Source organism: Dasypus novemcinctus, chromosome 21 (genome assembly GCF_030445035.2).
Source record: "Dasypus novemcinctus isolate mDasNov1 chromosome 21, mDasNov1.1.hap2, whole genome shotgun sequence".
In the NCBI taxonomy this organism is placed as follows: Eukaryota; Metazoa; Chordata; class Mammalia; order Cingulata; family Dasypodidae; genus Dasypus; species Dasypus novemcinctus.
This window is the reverse complement of record NC_080693.1, coordinates 9,537,103-9,555,403: the sequence shown is the minus strand read 5'-3', so window position 1 is coordinate 9,555,403 and position 18,301 is coordinate 9,537,103. Positions and strand designations below refer to the sequence as shown.

Genomic DNA, 18,301 nt, shown 5'->3' with positions numbered 1-18,301 from the left:
TGTTTGTTTTGTTTTAAGGAGGCACCGGAACCGAACTCGGACCTCACATGTAGGAGGCGAAGCGGGCGCTCAACCCCTGGGCCCATATGAGCTCCCTAAGTTCATTAATGTTACTTTTAATTTATCTTGTTTTCAAGGACAAAACTGCCATGTTGCACAATTTCCCAAGAAATAGTCAGAATTTTCTATTACTTCAAGTTTAGCTTGCTGGCATGTCCTTTTTTGCAGTGTGACTGTTACTGTTTAAAAAATACCTAGAGGTGATACCTGCACACCATGAGAATGTAGTAAATGTCCCGGGATTATACCCTTTAAATTGGTTAGTTGTTTGTTATGAAGATTTTACAAGATACTTCGCCTTCCAGTTGTAGTAAGTTGCACTAAGTAAAATTTATGCATCAACAGAAATCAGTTTTTGAAGTTCAAGACCCAGTTGTGATTTTCAGTACCTACTATTGCATACTGCCGAAAAGTACCTAAATTGAAATATGTCCAGGACTTAAATTATCACCTTATTTAAGAGCTGCATCAGAAACTGTTGTTTTGTAAGTCATGTATTCAGCGAAGGTAAATTTCTCCTGTAGAAAATACAAAATCTGACTATAATTTTGTATATTTCCATGGTAAGGTGAAATCAGTATGCCTACAATCTCATTTTGTACATGTGTATCTTTTGTAGGCATGTAACTGTAACAATATCTGTGTTTTTTAAATTGCCAAACAGTGTATTCATGTGGTAGAACAAGATACAGACAACTAATAGGAATTTGAAAATCTCAATGTACTCCATTTAAGAAATTACTGTTGTTGCTTTGAAAAGGAACTTCACTTTTCTTCTCAAATTTACTTGAAATGCACACAGATAATTACTTCTTGAATAGACAGGTTTCACACCACAGTTTGCAATTAATGTTGAAAAAATTACTTGATAATTTAAATCACAATGAATGAGTGACTTTATTTTATTTATCCAGTCATTCAGTAATATAGGTGACATACAGACCTATGCAAGGAATGATTTTATAATTATTGCTGTATAATTCTACCCTGTGGTAAAACTGAAGCCAGGAATCTGATATATGACTTGTTCAGTTGTGGTACATTTCCACATGATTTGACCAACACTAAAATATTAACACAATGTCAAGATATTTTCCTTTTTCTTTCTTCCTTTTTTTTTTTTTTTTTTAAGAGCAACTCAGTGATTTGGGCATTGGTTAGTATAATACCAAGAGCCTAAGGAGAAAAGTACAAAATGGCCCTTAACACCAATGCCAGTATATGGTTACAACTAAGGCTATTACTAATTCTTGTGCTCCTTAATCACTTTTGTTTAGAACATAAATCAAAGCCATTAACTTGAACTTGAGATATATACACAATACATATACAACCTTATGAAAAATACTTTTCGTAAGAAACATCACACTTTTAAAATACTGGAAACTGAGTGTGCTGATTTGTATCTTGTCTTAGAACAAGAGAACATGCAATTAGGGAGGTTTTTACTGATAGTAAAGTTCTTCAAGTTAATGGTCTTCCTTTCTCTTTATACTTACACAGGCTACCCAGTGTCCTGAGAGGATTCATTGTGAGAAAAGTGTCAGTCACAGTTTTAAGACCTTACTTTGAAAGGAATTAAGGAGAAAGCAAATTGGAAGGTAAGATTTCATCTTTGTTTTTGTATTGAAAAAGTTTCAATGAGTGTATTATAAATGTATCTAAGCCATTAATTTTTGCAGCCTTCAAGTAAAGTCTATGGAAAGAGATTGGTAGAGATCATCTAATCTTAAATTTTGACATCATACATTCGGGTCCGTGGCACAATCCCTAGCCAGTAACAGCACAGCGTGCTTAGATATGTCATTAGTGACCCTTAATAGAAGTTAGTTTCAAAAACTGGAAGATTTCTGCTTTAGTCATACATTCTTTAACATCTTGTTTATTAGTAAAAATCAGCAAACAAGCTTTTTTTAGGTCCTAATGCACTATGTCTTCTATATTGCTTCCTACACTTCCTCTTGTAGGGGAAGTATGCCCAGTTTCATTCATAGAAAATTGATAAAGGATGGTAGTTTTCTCTGCATTGTCCAGTCCAGCAATGATAATTTTGTGTTCCTGGTCACTTGCGGTCACCCCTTGGGCTGAAGTGTGGTTTGCTGGCCTGGCGAGGGGAGCGGCCGCAGTAGGCCTTATTCCGCTGCCCCCATAATAGGGTGGTTGGTCGGGCCCACCGCCACCCCTGAAGGAAGCTCGGCATGGGCGCAGAGTGCCCTCGGGTCTCCCCTTCTCGGCAGCCATGCTTCCGCGGCCACCCCTCCTCCCAGATGGCGCCACCCGATGCCTTGTGGGGCGGCACCCTTCTTCTTCCTTCTCCCTGCGCAGGCGCAGGGCAGAAAATTCCAGTCTGCCCTTTTCCCCTCCCCCGACAGCAGCAACAGCCAGGCGTGGGCGGAGAAATCCAGTCTGCCCTTTTCCCCTCCCCCGACAGCAGCAACAGCCAGGTGTGGGCGGAAAAATCCAGCCCGCCCTTTTCCCTTCCCCGGACAGCAGCAACAGCCAGGCATGGGCGGGAAACTCAAGTCTGCCCTCCACCCCAGCAACAGCAGCCACCAATCCCTAAACCCTGCCCCTTCCCCCAGCAACAGCGACAGCCAATCTCTAACCACCACCCCTCCCCCGTCCAGTACCGCCCACTGACCTTTCGCCGGCAACCAATCAGAACAGGGCGTGGCTTCGACCAATCAGCCTTCCCCAGCCCCTATAAAACTGTTGCCTCTCCCTCAGTAAAGTGGACTTGCGTGTTTACCTTATCTCTGCGGTAGTTCTTCTGCCGTGCGCCCTCCAGTCCTGAGAGCCCCCGACAAGGGCCTGGCCTCCCTTGTCCCCAGTTCGTCGCCTGCTTCTCCGGGCGACCCCTTCGTCGCCGGCTTCGCCGGGCGACCCCGTCAGCCGAACCACGCAACCCCTTGTGAGACCGATCCCTCGTCTGCTGCCGGACCGACCCCTCGTCCCAGGTGGGACCGACCCCTCGTCCGCAGCCAGACCCCACCTCTACCGACCGAGCAAGCCACCGCACTTTATGAATTTCAACTTTTCTTGATTCAGCATTATTTTGGTTGGTATAACATTTTACTATTTTCCAGAATGATGAGAAATTTGGTTCTAACAGTTTTCATTTTCTTCTCAAAGTTTATCAGAGATGAGAATTTTGGAGCTTCCTTCTCCATCATCTTTTTCTTTTCAATATCAAAACTGTTCATATTTTATGAACTTCCCACATTAAGTATTAGTAAATCCTACATACTTAATTCAAACAAGATCCTTCATCACTTGCTATATATATATATATTTCTATCCTAAATAGCCTTCCTCATGACAAAGAGTGCCACTTATGTCAGCAGAACCTCGAGTAGTAGCCAGTGCCTATTTAAATCAAGTCCATCAGAGCATGGACCCTTGCTTTCTCCTCCTCTCTCTCAGAGCTCAAATTTTGTGGAGGATGAAGTTCTCACAAGGATTAATCTGGAAAATCATATAGTTCTCAGCTTCTGTGTTGACTCCTCTGTGATGATCATTATCTCTCTTTGGATTCAGGTCTGATAATACCCCTAGCCAGAGGGTATACATGGTCAGTGCCAAGAACCCAGGGGCAGCAGTGGCTGGGCTGATGGCTTGATGGACTGGAAATCATGGAAAGATATGTGATGTCTGCCCACCAAAGCCTTCTATTGTTTTGGGGAGAGCCAATGGCAGTGTCATAAGGCAGGTTATCTGGAAGATTGACCGACATCAACCCAGACAATCAGAATGGACAACAGAAGTAACAGGAGCAGAGTCCTGGAGACTCCTATTTATGAACAGTCAAAATCTTTTGTTGTCTACATAGTGGAAGAGTCTGTATGGTAATGGTATCACAGGGCCAGTGAGTTTAAGCCCCCATTGTAATGCCTGCAGTTCTTTACAAGTTGTTATGGACATTTTCTACATTTTAACAACTATTATGTCTGTTAGAGATTCCCCATTTTCTCTAACAGTGCCCATATTATAACATGCAAGCTGATTATAAACTTTACCTCAAGAAAATCCCAAATATTCAATGCAATTGAACTAAAGAAAAGAAAGAGTAAAATTGACTTTAAGGGTGAGGATTACAAATGCTGTAGAAGAAGGCATGGATGTAATTTAAAAAATGGGAGAAGTATAAATGAATACTTCATATAAAGTTGTAATAACAAGTCATTTAATTGATTGGAGATTATTAAAATAAGGTTTATAACAAAGATAGCAAAATAAAGAATAAAAAGAGAATTTCCATAATTTATTTACATTTGTATACTATTTTGAGGCTTATTCTTCCAGCACTTTTTATATGGCTTAGTTTCCTTGTTCCAGTGTCACTATTGACTCTGTTCTTTTTAGTAATGACATATCACAGGAAGCAAGAACCTGTGGTCTAAATAAAAAGAATTTCTGTCAATGGTGGTATTAGCCAAAGGGCTGCTGATGCAAAATACCATAAATTGGTTGGTTTCCATAAAGGACATTTATTTGGGGATAGGGGCTTATGGATGCCAGGCCATAAAGCATAAGTTACTTCCCTCACCAAAGTCTATTTTCACATGTTGGAACAAGATGGTTGTCAGCATCTGTGAGGGTTCAGGATTCCTGGGTTCTGCCCTTCCAGGATCTTGCTTCTCTCTGGGTTCAGGGTTCCTCTCTTCCCAGGGCTTGCTTCTTCCTGGGCTCAAGTTCCTCTCTTCCTGAGGCTTGCTTCTCTTTCCTTGGTGTGCTTACTTCCTGGGCTCCAGCTTAAGGTTTTAGCATCAAATTCCAACATTACAACTCCAACTCAAAAAACCCCCAACTGTCCTTTGCCATGCCTTTTATCTGTTAATGACAGATGAGTTACATGGTCCGATCAAAGCCCTAATCATAACTTAATCATGTCCAGGTACAGAGCAGATTACCAACATAACCCAGTGTCTATTTTGGAATTCATAACTATATCAAACTGCTATACTCCACCCTCTGTATTCCAAAAACACATTACAATATTCAGGAAAAAACTTATCAGTAACAATACAAGTACTAACTTGCTGAAACCAGCTCAGCAATAGGTTTGCATGAAAGGGAAGGTGATGCAGAAGTTAAGAAATAAAGGACAGAAAGAAAGACACAAGAGAGAAAATAAAGATGAGACCAAGGAACTCAACAGCTTCTGGTACTGAAAGCCTCAACCCTAGTTTCCACATTGTATTCATTAGAATTACAAAGCAGTAGTTATCTATGTTTACTTTCAAGGTTGCTTGTTATTAAAGCTGCAACATCTACAATACTAGGGAACAGGTCATACAAAGTTCAAATGCTACCTCACACAAACAATTTTTGTGCTGACCAGACAGCGTTCCATCTAGTCAAGGCTGGTGCGCCTAAGCCCACACTTTTTATCTGCATTATGGAAATAACAAGCCAGGTTCCCACATTCAAATACAAGTTATATTTTCCCACATTTCCCCCTTTTTGTTTTAGGAAAGTAATGAATATAGCTCAGGCAGATTCTTGTTGTATTAATACCTGGAGGGTTTGTAGCATGCATCTGAGGACTAACCATATACAAAATAGACAGCAACAGATAATTAATATACCTTTTAGAAGACCCTCCCCCCAACTCTCAATCCATATCATAGGGTTTAGGTATCTTAATCCATCCACAATTCCTGCCATAGTTTGTGAGGCAGAAAGCAATTGCAAATGAGCATGTTGAATGCTTGCTACTTGGGCTAGTAATTGAGAAATAGCTAAGCTTAAATTGTTTTTATGACCACACAAATGATGTTTCACTGATTCCTAAGGAATATCACTGCTATTGTATACATAGAGGGGGGTCACACAAAAACTAGATATATTCCAATCATATTGTAGGTGTAAGCACATATTTACAGTTTACAATTCTCCCAAGCTCAAAAGTGCATTTTATACATAATCTATAACTGCAGTAGATTATACAACAATAAACAATAAGACTTCCAACTAGCAGACATTAATGAATAGACTTTCATTTTTCATGGGCTTAAGATTCCCAACCAACAAGGCTATATAGACCTCATTTTCTCAGTTTGTATGGTTTGAGGCATAGGCAGTGACAAATTATTATTACTCTCCCATTTTGGGCTGTGGGGCACGTGGGACTTTAAATCATAATTTCACTGCCTTCATTGGTCTCATTTTTAGCACCTTTATTGAACCTGGGGCCTCAACTCAGTGTTGAATTTAAACTTAGTCCATTGTTGGGAAGGTTCATTTTCTAGTCAGAAAATAGTAGCTGTCTTGTTATAAGAGTCCCAATGCAGTGTCTGCAGCAGGGAACGCATACCTCATCCCTCCCAAGAGCAGGAAGGGACCAATGTCACAGTCATTGAAGTGAGCATGATGGACACTCATGGGTGAAGTCCATGAGCTGTTGACAAGTAACAGGCAGCCAGAAATTTTGGGCTAGGTGCCTCAAGGCCTGGTACTCAAGTTGTTTGCCTTTCCTGTGGAGCCACTCTGCTTCTTCCCAGGTCTCTATGGTATGGCTCTGGATCTTCACAAAGGCATCTGCCTCAGCAGTTCTAAGAGAGATGTTAGAGGAGTGGGCAGGGTCATGACAGACAGTTACCTGTCACTGCTGGCAGGCATCCCAGATGTTGTTCTACAGATCTCTCTGCCAGAAGGTGAGTCAAAACAGTCCATTGTTTCTGTCCTGTTTTCAGTATTTGCAATCCACCCCTAGATAGGGATGGCAGTCTTCAGAGTGAGCAGACACTATTGCGTTAAGCCTTTCACTTTCAGCAGGGCTTCTTATGCTGCACACAATTGATTTTTTTAAATATTGGGCTTTCGGCCCTTTCCCAGAGTTGTTACTAAAACCCAAGGGGTACTTTTTTAGAATGTTGCCTCTGCCATAAACCCCACCCAAAGAAAATATTGGTGCTGGCTGCACCCGATTCATAGGCTAAGTCAATGTCCATCTCATCCCTTTTTTTTTTTTTTTTAGTTTTTAAAGCAGCCTGCTGGAGGTCCTCCTACTCCCATGAAGAACCTTTCCCAATTAACACATACAATGGTTTGAATATTTGAGCTAAGTAAGGGATGAAAGATTTTTAGTATGCCAACAATATTACAAACTACATTAACATGAGAAAACTTTATTGATTACAGCAGAGGGTATAGTTTTGTTTTACCCAATCAAATAACATTTAAGAATTTGATAGAGCAGCTGGGACCTTGCAGCCTGTCCCAATTGTTTGCCTATTGAGGCTCTTAAGGTAAGATACTGTTGTCTCTGATGTTTCTTTTAATTATGACATAAGGATTACTGGTTACTGTAATGTCATCAGTAAGGTTTCAGCCACAGATTTCTTCTACACAGCCAGATTCTTTGCCACCAGGCCAGGGCAGATGGTTGGGCTATGCACACAGCCTTGGGGAAGCACTGCAAAAGTTCACTGTTGACTTTTCTACATGCAGGAGAATGCTAGCTGGCTTAACCTGCCTAAGGAAATACTAAAGAAAGGCTTAGCAAGTTTTAAAACAAAGTGATAGTGACACAGTTGGATATTAATTTCTTGCAACAAGCTAGCAATATTTGGGACTGCTGCATACTACAATGGTGTTACTTTAATTTACAATGAGGTTGTTACTGTGACACATACTATTTATAAAAATAAGTAAAACCATGATTAACCACATTGTACTTTTATCTAAATGCTGAAACATTGGTAAATTTCCAGGAATTTTATACACTCTTTAAGTATTCATATGAACATTTTACTCTTTACAAATTTAATTAACAGAGGGTTAAATAATCCTTTTAATTTTATAACACTTTTAAACACTTTCCATTCAACTTATAACATATTAAAGGAACTTAACTATTTTATTACATTAATTTTTTTAAGGTAAAAGAACAAATCTTCTTTAAGAGTTTGAAATAAAAAGATACTTTTCAGGATTTGACTTGAGAAAGCAGGTTTGAACATTATGTTCCTTTAAAAGTGATGAGACTTGTTTCTTCTTAAAAAACCAAGGAAATTATAAGGTTAAACTACAGGAAGCTATTTTAATAAAACAGACTTTTTTTGTATAATGATTATTCCAGAGAAAAACTCTTCAATAACTTTTACTAAAACATTCTAATGACTTGAGAAACTTAGAGAAAGAGCAAGATTTTAACTTTGCATCAGTGTACTATTTGGTAGTAAAGCTTTTAAAACTTTATAGATAGACTCATCAAATCTTACTCAACTTTAACCATAAAAATTCCTTTTCCACAAACATTCTGCACTTTCTGTATTCATTCAGGTTTTTATTTTCTGTTTCCAAAATAATAAAAACACATTCTATATACCCAACATACGTAAGTTACCAAAATGATTTTGGAAACTGTCTCCAAGCAAACTTCTTACAACATACAATTACTATTAACACTAAACAAACTTAAAAATAATGATTTAGTTTGGTTATATGTAAAAAAAACTTTTCTTTATTTTAAATACTTAGTAGCATGCAATACTAGAAATAGTCTTTTGGAAACAAGTTGGCAGGGGGGGTTGACTGCCAACAAGTTTTCTTATTATAAAATTACTTTCTATTATTATTATTATAAGTTCAGTTTTTCTTTAATAATGACTTCTTGGAATTAGCCATTAAACACTTTAATTCAAACAATGCTTTTATAACTTCTTATAATTATTTATAGCTATATAGGTTATAATTATTTTATTTTAAAACAAATTTCACCACCACAGAACACATCCCCTTACTTAAAGTTACCACAATATCTTCTACAACTTGTTATATGCATTTAAGTTAGTCCTGCATATTTCCATTTTGATTTTATGAAAACTAGCCATTTTATTTTAGGACAAAACACACTTTTTTGAACAAACATATTAAGTTTCAGTCAGTACTCTCACAAGCTTTTTACCCTTTTTATTTATTTTTTTATTAAAATTATTTATTTTTAAAAATTACATTAAAAAAATATGAGGTCCCAATCAACCCCACTGGCCCCACCCCCCACTCCCCCCACAGCAACACCCTTTCCCATCATCGTGACACATCCATTGCACCCGGTAAGTACATCTCTGAATATCACTGCACCCCGTAGTCAATGGTCCACATCATAGCCCACACTCTCCCACGTTCCATCCAGTGGGCCCTGGGGGGATCTACAGTGTCCCGTAATTGTCCGTGAAGCACCAGCCAGGACAACTCCACGTCCCGAAAACGCCTCTACATCTCATCTCTTCCTCCCATTCCCCAAACCCAGCAGCCACCATGTCTACCCTTCCCACACCCATTCCACATTTTCTCTGTGGACATTGGATTGGTTGTGTCCATTGCACATGTATGTCAAGTGGGGGCTTAGATTCCACATGGATACTGGATGCACTCCTCCTGCTTTCAGTTGTAGACACTCTAGGCTCCATGGTGTGGTGGTTGACCTTCTTCAACTCCATGTTACCTGAGTGGGGTAAGTCCAATAAATCAAAGTGTAGGAGCTGAAGTCTGTTGAGGCTCTGGGCCTGGGTGTCTTATTATCAGTCCAGAGATTCAAATCCCCTAAATGTATCTGAAACCCCAGCACCAACTACAATTCCAATAAAGTAGCATGCAAGTCTTGTGAGAAGAGATCCCCTCTGGGTCCAATTCCATCATGCAGAAACACCAGCTCCAAAGAAGGGTCATCTGCCATGGCAGTAAACCCCATCTGCCATGACCATAGAACCCGTGGGTCTCTTTATCCCTCAAAAGAACCAATACCTGCGGTTGTATCTACTTTATCTGTCTCTTAGACTCTGCTCAGTTGTGCATAAGGGCATTCCTTCTGACAACCTCCAGACTCTTTTTTAGAGACTCATAGCCTTATAATCTCATTTCTGCTTTCCATTTCCCCCTTACATTAGGTCAAACAGCATTTTGAAGTCATGTTATTATATGTAGACAGGGATATTCTCCTGATCCATATTGAACCTTTAATTCAAGGTCATTTTCTAGTTGCACCTTCAGCTGGTATGTGGTAATGATCCTTCGGTGCCAGGGAGGGTCATCCCCGGGTGTCATGTCCCATGCTGGGGGGAATGCACTGTATCTACATGCTGAGTTTGGCTGTGAGAGTGGCCACATTTGAGTAACATGAAGGCTGTCAGGAGGAAACTCCCAGGCACAGTGCTACTTTAGGCCTTGTTCTTATTGCAGGTGTATAGGCTCAAAAGCCTAGCCATTAGTATCAGGAGCCCACTGTTGGGCCCTCCTTCCTTCCTGGTTCTTGCCGTTGCACCTGGGGGACTGCCACTGCTCCCCCAGGGTCCACGACAGTGACCCCCTGGCCAGGGGCCCAGTACGACCCAGCTGTTGTTTTTAATTGTTTCCACTATGAGTATATCTAGACATTACTATATACCCTGGGCATATGACCTGTATAACTCCCTGTCAGCCATATATATCCTGTCAATAACATCCTATATCAGTATTCCTCCGCTGCCATTGTTGAACCACTCTGTGATCCAAAACTTCCTGTAAAGTGGATCCCAATATAATGTCAGCTTCACAAGAGTCTTAGATCACCGAAATTCATATATACAATATACAGTACTTCCCCAGATCCACCATAAAACCTTTTCCCTTCCACAGCGATAATCTTTTAGCTTATTCATATCATATTTCCTGAAACTGATGTACAGATTCTGAGACAATAGCTTAGACATACTTTAGATTGTACATATCATATTTCCTGAAACTGATGTACAGATTCTGAGACAATAGCTTAGACATACTTTAGATTGTACAGTTTTCTAAATTTTTTAGTTATCCTATGTTTTGCCTTATGGTTTACATTATTAGTCTGTCATCCCCTATATGTTTTTGGTGTAATATTACATGTTTTATATTCATCTTCGTGTACTCTCACAAAACTCCTCTCTTGCCCCCATATTTAACTTGGTTCCATCCATTCCACATCCATTTTCCCCTCCCCTTGGGGCCCACAACGCCAGCCAATCTCCATTTCCCAAGAAGCCATGTCCAGAGATACTTGCAGCAGTATTCAGGACCTGACTTTCTCTACTGCCCTAATGCCCTGGGAGCCATCCTTTCTCACGAGAGATATAGTTCTCTCTATTTGACGGCATTAATCCTCCCCAGGATGTGGGTCCACCCCAACTCTCACTTCTTGGGTCTCTTCCCAATGGTACAACCCACCTTGGCAAAATGAGCCTTCAGCTATTCCCCCGAAGTCCGTCCCGCATCAGACCATACCCCCTGAGCATCCTAAACAGGTAACCCTCCTACTTATACTTTGATACGATTTTCTCAACGAACACCTGACACTCTCCCATGTTCATATGTTGCCCCTCCCTCCCCCCAATTTTTGGACAATATTACCCCTCTTCCCATCCCCAGCCCCCCTCAAACCCACAAAGCCCCACCCGAAGGCAACCCCTTGCCCCCATTTTGTCCCTTCTTTGTGCTCATACTTACTGCCAGCTCATCACAGATTCCACCCCTGCAGACATTAACTCACATCCTTCCTCCACCCCCCGATTTCCTGTAAGCCTCTTTTCCAGACTCTAGCTCTCTGAGGCAGTTTGCTTATTTCATATCATTGAGGTCATGGAGTATTTGTCCTTCGATGCCTGGGTTGCTTCACTCAACATAAGATTCTCAAGGTTCATCCATGTTATCACGTGTGATTGTAGTGTATTTGTTCTTAAAGCCGAGTAGTATATTCCATTGTGTGTATATACCACATTTTATTGATCCACTCGTCTGTTGATGGACATTTGGATTGATTCCAACTTTTGGCGATAGTGAACAATGCTGCTATGAACATTGGTGTACATATATCAGTTTGTGTCCTTGTTTTCAGTTCTGATGGGTATATACCCAGCAGTGGTATTGCTGGGTCATATGGCAAATCTATGGTTAGTTTTTTGAGAAACTGCCAAACTGTCCTCCAGAATGGTTGGATCCTTCTGCATTCCCACCAGCAGTGGATGAGTGTTCCCCTTTCTTCACATCCTCTCCAGCATTTGTATTCTTCTGTTTTTTTCATAGCTGCCAATCTTATGGGAGTAAGATGGTATCTCATTGTAGTTTTTATTTGCATTTCCCTGATAGCTAGAGATTTGGAGCATTTTTTCATGTGCTTTTTAGCCATTTGTATTTCTTCTTTGGAGAAGTGTCTGTTTAAATCTTCCCATTTTTTAAATGGGTTATCTTTTTGTTTTCAAGATATATGAGTTCTTTATATATGCAAGTTATAAGTCTCTTATCAGATATATGGTTGCCAAATATTTTCTCCCATTGTGTGGGTTCCCTTTTTACTTTCTTGACAAACTCTTTTGAGGGCAGAAGGCTTTAATTTTGAGGAAGTCCCATTTATCTATTTGTTCTTTTGCTGCTCGTGCTTTTGGTGTGATATTCATGAAGCCATTTCCTATTACAAGGTCCTGTAGATGTTTCCCTACACTGCTTTCCAAGATCTTTATGGTCTTGGCTCTTCTATTTAGGTCTTTGATCCATCTTGAGTTGATCTTTGTATAAGGTGTGAGATGGTAATCCTCTTTCATTCTTCTACATATGGCTATCCAGTTCTCCAGGCACCATTTGTTGAATAGGCCATTCTCTCCCAGTTGAGAGGGTTTGGTGGCTTTATCGAATATTATATGGCTATATACATGAGGTTCTATATCTGAACTTTCAATTCAATTCCATTGGTCTGTGTGTCTCTCCTTATGCCAATACCATGCTGTTTTCACTACTGTAGCTTTGTAGTATATTTTGAAGTCAGGAAGTGTGATTCTTCTTTTTTCGTTTTTCTTTTTCAATATGTCTTTGGCTATTCGGGGCCTCTTTCCTTTCCAAATAAATTCCATAGTTAGTTTTTCTAGTTCCTTAAAGAAGGCTGTGTTGATTTTTATTGGGATTGCATTGAATGTGTAGATCAGTTTTGTTAGGATAGACATCTTAATAATATTCAGTCTTCCTATCCATGAACAAGGAATATTCTTCCATTTATTTAGGTCTTCTTTGATTTCCTTGAACAGTCTTGTATAGTTCTCGGTGTATACGTTTTTTACCTCTTTAGTTAAATTTATTCCTAATTTTTTTTTATTTACTATTTTTTTTTACTTTTTTATTGAGTATTGTGAATGGTATTTGTTTCTTGATTTCCTCCTGATGTTGCTCATTATTGGTGTACAGAAATGCTCCTGATTTTTGCGCATTGATCTTATAACCTGCGACTTTGCTGAACTCATTTATGAGTTCTAGAAGCTTTGTTGTAGATCTCTCAGGGTTTTCTATGTATAGGATCATGTCATCTGCAAATAATGAAATTTTGACTTCTTCCCTTCCAATTTGAATGCCTTTTATATCTGGTTCTTGCCTCAGTGCTTGAGCAAGTACTTCCAAGACAATGTTAAATAGGAGTAGAGACAATGGGCATCCTTGTCTTGTTCCTGAGTTTAGAGGGAAGGATTTCAGGATTTCGCCATTGTAAACAATGTTGGCTGTAGGTTTTTCATATATACTCTTTATCATGTTCAAAAAGTTTCCTTATATTCCGATCTTTTGGAGTGTTTTTATCAAGAAGGGGTGCTGTATTTTGTCAATTGCCTTTTCTGCATCTATAGATATAATCATGTGATTTTTTTCCTTCAATCTGTTTATATGGTGTATCACATTGATTGATTTTCTTATGTTGAACCATCCTTGCATACCTGGAATAAATCTCACTTGGTCATGGTGTATAATTCATTTAATGTGTTGTTGAATATGATTAGCAAGTATTTTGTTAAGTATTTTTGCGTCTAGGTTCATTAGAGAAATTGGTCTGTAATTTTCCTTTTTTGTGGTGTCTTTGTTTGGCTTTGGTACTAGGATAATGTTGGCATCATAGAAGGAGTTTGGCGATGTTCCTTCTGTTTCGATTTTTTGGAATAGTTTCAACAGGGTTGGTGTTAGTTCTTTCCAGAATGTTTTGTAGAATTCACCTGTGAAGCCGTCTGGCCCTGGGCTCTTCTTAGTTGGGAGATTTTTAATGACTGATTCTATCTCTTTGCTTGTGATTGGTTTGTTAAGATCATCAATTTCTTCTTTCATCAATGTGGGCTGCTTATGTGTTTCTAGGAATTTGTCCATTTCCTCTGAATTGTCATTTTTGTTGGAATATAGTTTTTCAAAGTATCCTCTTATGATAGTCTTTATTTCTGTGGGGTCAGTGGTGATATCACCTTTCTCATTTCTTTATTTTGTGTATTTGCATCTTTTCTCCTTTTTTCTTTGTTACTCTCGCTAAAGGTTTGTCAATTTTGTTGATCTTCTCAAAGAACCAGCTCTTGGTCTTGTTTATTTTTTCAAGTGCTTTCTTATTTTCTATTTCATTTAGTTCTGCTCTTATCTTTGTTATTTCCTTCCTTCTTCTTCCTGTTGGGTTACTTTGTTGTCGTTTTTCTAATTCCGTCAAAAGTGCAGTTAGTTCTTCAATTTTGCTATTTCTTCTTTTTTGATATGTGAATTTATGGCTATAAATTTCCCTCTCAGTACTGCTTTTGTTGCATCCCATAAATTTTGGTATGTTGTGTTATCATTATCATTTGTTTCAAGGTAGTCATTGATTTCTTTTGAGATTTCCTCTTTGACCCCCTGTTTTTCTAAGAGTGTGCTGTTTAATTTCCAAATTGTGCTGTGAAGTCTGGGCCTCTGTCCCTTGCGAATTTCCAGCTTCACTCCACTGTGGTTAGAGATATTGTTTTGTGTGATTTCGATCTTTTTGAATTCATTAAGCCTTTCTTTGTGGCCTAGCATATGGTCTATCTTGGAGAATGTTCCATGTGCGCTTGAGAAAAATGTATATCCTGCTGTGTTTGGGTGTAATGATCTATGTATGTCTATTAGATCCAGCTCTTCTAATATACTGTTCAAATGTTTTATTTCTTTAGTGATTCTCTTTTGAGATGTTCTGTCCAGAGTTGATAGTGGTGTATTAAAATGCCCCACTATAATTGTAGATGCATCTATTTTTCCAGTTAGTTTTTCCAGCATTTGTCTCACGTATTTAGAGGCACCCTTGTTAGGAGCATAAATATTTATGATCATTCAATCTTCTTGACAGATTGTCCCTTTCACTAAAATGTAGTATCCTTCTTTGTCTTTCACAGTTGTTTCACATTTAAAGTCTATTTTGTCTGATATTAATATAGCCACTCCTGCCTTTTTGTGGTTGTTGTTTGCTTGTATGATTGTTTTCCAGCCATTCACTTTCAACCTCCATGAATCTCTGGGTCTAAGATGTGTCTCTTGTAGACAGCATATAGATGGGTCATATTTCCTTATCCAGTGTCCCAGTCTGAATCTTTTGATAGGTGAGTTTAGTCCGTTGACATTCAGTGTTATTACGTTCAGAGAATTATTTGTGGTAGCCATATTTTGGTTGGATTTGTGTTTGTTATATTTTGTTTGTATTATTTTATTTTCCCCTTCTATTTTTGTCTTTTTTGTTGCTCTTACACTCTCCTCCATCTCTGACTGTCCTGTTTTTTCCTTTCTTCCTGAAGAACTCCCTTAAGAATTTCTTGAAGGGGAGGTTTCTTGTTGATATACCCTTTCAGTTCCTGTTTATCTGTGAATATTTTGAACTCTCCATCATTTTTGAATGCTATTTTAGCTGGATAGAGTATTCTTGGTTGGAAATTTTTTTCCTTTAGTACCTTGACTATATCATACCACTGCCTTCTTGCCTCCATCATTTCAGATGAGAAATCAGCACTTAATCTTATGGAGCTTCCCTTGTATGTGATGGTTTTCTTTTCTCTTGCTGCTTTTAGAATTTTCTCTTTGTCTTGTGCATTGGATAATTTGACAAGTATATGTCTTGGGGTGGACCTGTTGGGGTTTATGACCAGTGGAGTGCACTGTGCTTCTTGGATATGTACATCTGTCTCTTTCAGTAGATTTGGGAAGTTTTCAGTCATTATTTCCTGCAACACTCCTTCTTACCCCTTTCCCTTCTCTTCTCCTTCTGGAATGCCTATAATACATATGTTTGAGTGTTTTGCATTATCATTCAGGTCCCTAAGTTCTATCTGGATTTTTTCTACCTTTTTATTGACCACTTCTACTATCTGTTTGATTTCCAATGCACTGTCTTCCACATCACTAATTCTCTGCTCTGCCTCTTCTAGTCTGCTGATATTTGCTGCAAGTGTATTTTTGATTTCTTGAATTGTGGTGTTCATTTCCATCATATCTGTTATTTTTTTGCGCATGTCTGCAATTTCCCCTCCAAGTGTTGTCTTCATGTTGTTAACCTCTTTCATTACTTCATCAAATTTGTCGGTGATAAATGTTCTGAGATCTTTCATTGCTTGTGTGAAGTTCTGCTCTCCTTCCTGATTTTTAGTTTGTTGATTGGATTCAGCCATGTTCTCCTGATTACTGGTTTGGTTTGTAGATTTTTGTTGCTGTCTTGTCATCATTTTTCCTTGACGGGTTTAATCAGTTCCGTAGCTTCTTTGTCTAGTCTTGGAGATTAATTAGCTGTTGTTTTTGCGTAAGTGTTATATCTTCTCTTTGTCACTTTGTTCTTCCTATTCCAATTTCTTATTGCTGGTTAAGTTCACTTTAAAGGAAAGTATTAGTGCTGGGGAAATGCAATTGTGTAAAGAAGGAAAAAATGTAAAGTAGTATTGGTGATATATGTTAACAAAGCATCAATATGAGCTCTGGGAGGATGGAGGTTAGATCATGTAAATTGTGTAGAGTTATAGTAGTAGGAAAGTTCCTATAATGAGGTAGATGACTGAATATGGGAGGGATATGGTACATACTAAGAAGCTATTGTTTTCATGAGAGAGGGAAAGAGAAAAGAAAGGTAATAGTTTCAAGGGCAGATACCAGATGGAAAACTAAACAAAGGTATTAGAAATTAAGAGTTAGATGCTTAGTGGATCAAAGAAAGGGAGGTGGAATGTAGGAGAGATAGCAGATGGTGGAGGATATCAAGTTGTAGGGGAGAGGGGATAGTGTAGATAGCCTAAATCTATTCACAGAGAAATGAGGCAGTGGAAGATGAGGAAACCCAGCAAATGTGAGGTGTTTCCTGCAGGACCTATTGTATTGTTAAGATAAAATAGAATAAGAAGAAGTTTGGGGACAAGAAAGAGAGGATTAAAAAAAAAGAGAGAGAGACTTTGGGGGATACGCTGGGAGAAAAGACTAGGGGATAATGCAATGCCAGGAATCAGAACATTAAAAAACTGGAATAAAAAAAATAGAAATAGAATAAAAATAAAAACAAAACAAAATAAAACAAAGAAGAAAAAACGTTGAGGGCTAGGATATTCAAGGGCCTCAGATGAACCTCAGGGCGTGGTGGATTCAGGGATGGACAGTCTGAGGTATTGAGGCCTCAAGAGGTGTGAGTCTCTGGCGTGTGGGCCACCAGAGTCCAGGGACTCAGACCTGGCAACCTCAAATCCAGTTAACAGGAAGCCTGGGAGCACCACAGTGCATCACAGCCTTCAGGGATCCCCGCAGCTGGGTGCCAGCCCTATGGGTGAGGTCTCATCCACAAGCTCTATCCTGTGTTCTGTGTCCTACAATTCACTCACTTACTAGGTTCTATTGTGTGGATATATCACCAATTGACTTCAGGAACCCTCCCACCCTGTGGTCCCTGGGAATGTCCACCTGGGGGCTCCTCTAGGCTGCAGCCAATTTAATGACTCAGATCAAATATCCAGGTCCGGGGGAGGGGCTCCAGCCAGAAATGCTAATATCAGAGTCCAAACCCGAAATTCCCATGCTTCGCAAAATATTCCCCTAATCAGCTTCCAAACGTCTGCCACCCCGTGAGACCCTGGTAGCGTCTCTTTGTTGCTATCACTTTGAGACTGCTGTAGGTCAGCAGCCGGGCTTGGGGGGGGGCGTGGCTCTAGGCAGAAACACTATTGTTTGTGTCCGCAATTACAAATTCCCCCTGCTTTGCCCTAAAACCCCCGTCTGTCTGCCCAAATGGGTCTGCAAGCACCTCCCTTTTCCCACCAACCCCCCAATAGGCCGCCCAGGGCCCACGGACTCCCCAGTACTGCAGAGGCTCCAAAAAAAAAACAAAGAACAGAAACCCCGCCGGCCACCACGGCACGGCCCGGCTCCACCCAGCTCCTCCCCGCTCTGCCCACTGCCGCGGCCTGGCCCGGCCTGGCTCCCCCCACTGCCGCAGCGCTAGATGCCTTGGCTCCACCTACCCAAG

At 39.7% G+C, this 18,301-nt stretch overlaps 1 protein-coding gene across 6 annotated transcripts in view; it reads left to right on the top strand.

Moving 5' to 3' along the window:
- The window catches only part of LOC131274947 (ral guanine nucleotide dissociation stimulator-like), a 225,986-nt gene that overhangs the window by 762 nt on the left and 206,923 nt on the right, over positions 1-18,301 (top strand). For 5 of the 6 annotated variants that reach the window (XR_011646735.1, XR_011646734.1, XR_011646733.1 and 2 more), the window contains exon 2: positions 1,564-1,661. The gene's annotated coding sequence lies outside the window, so the exon portion shown is untranslated. Of the gene's footprint in view, positions 1-1,563; positions 1,662-3,597; positions 3,735-18,301 lie in introns of those variants that run through there. The other variant, XR_009182269.2, reaches the window with a different exon arrangement.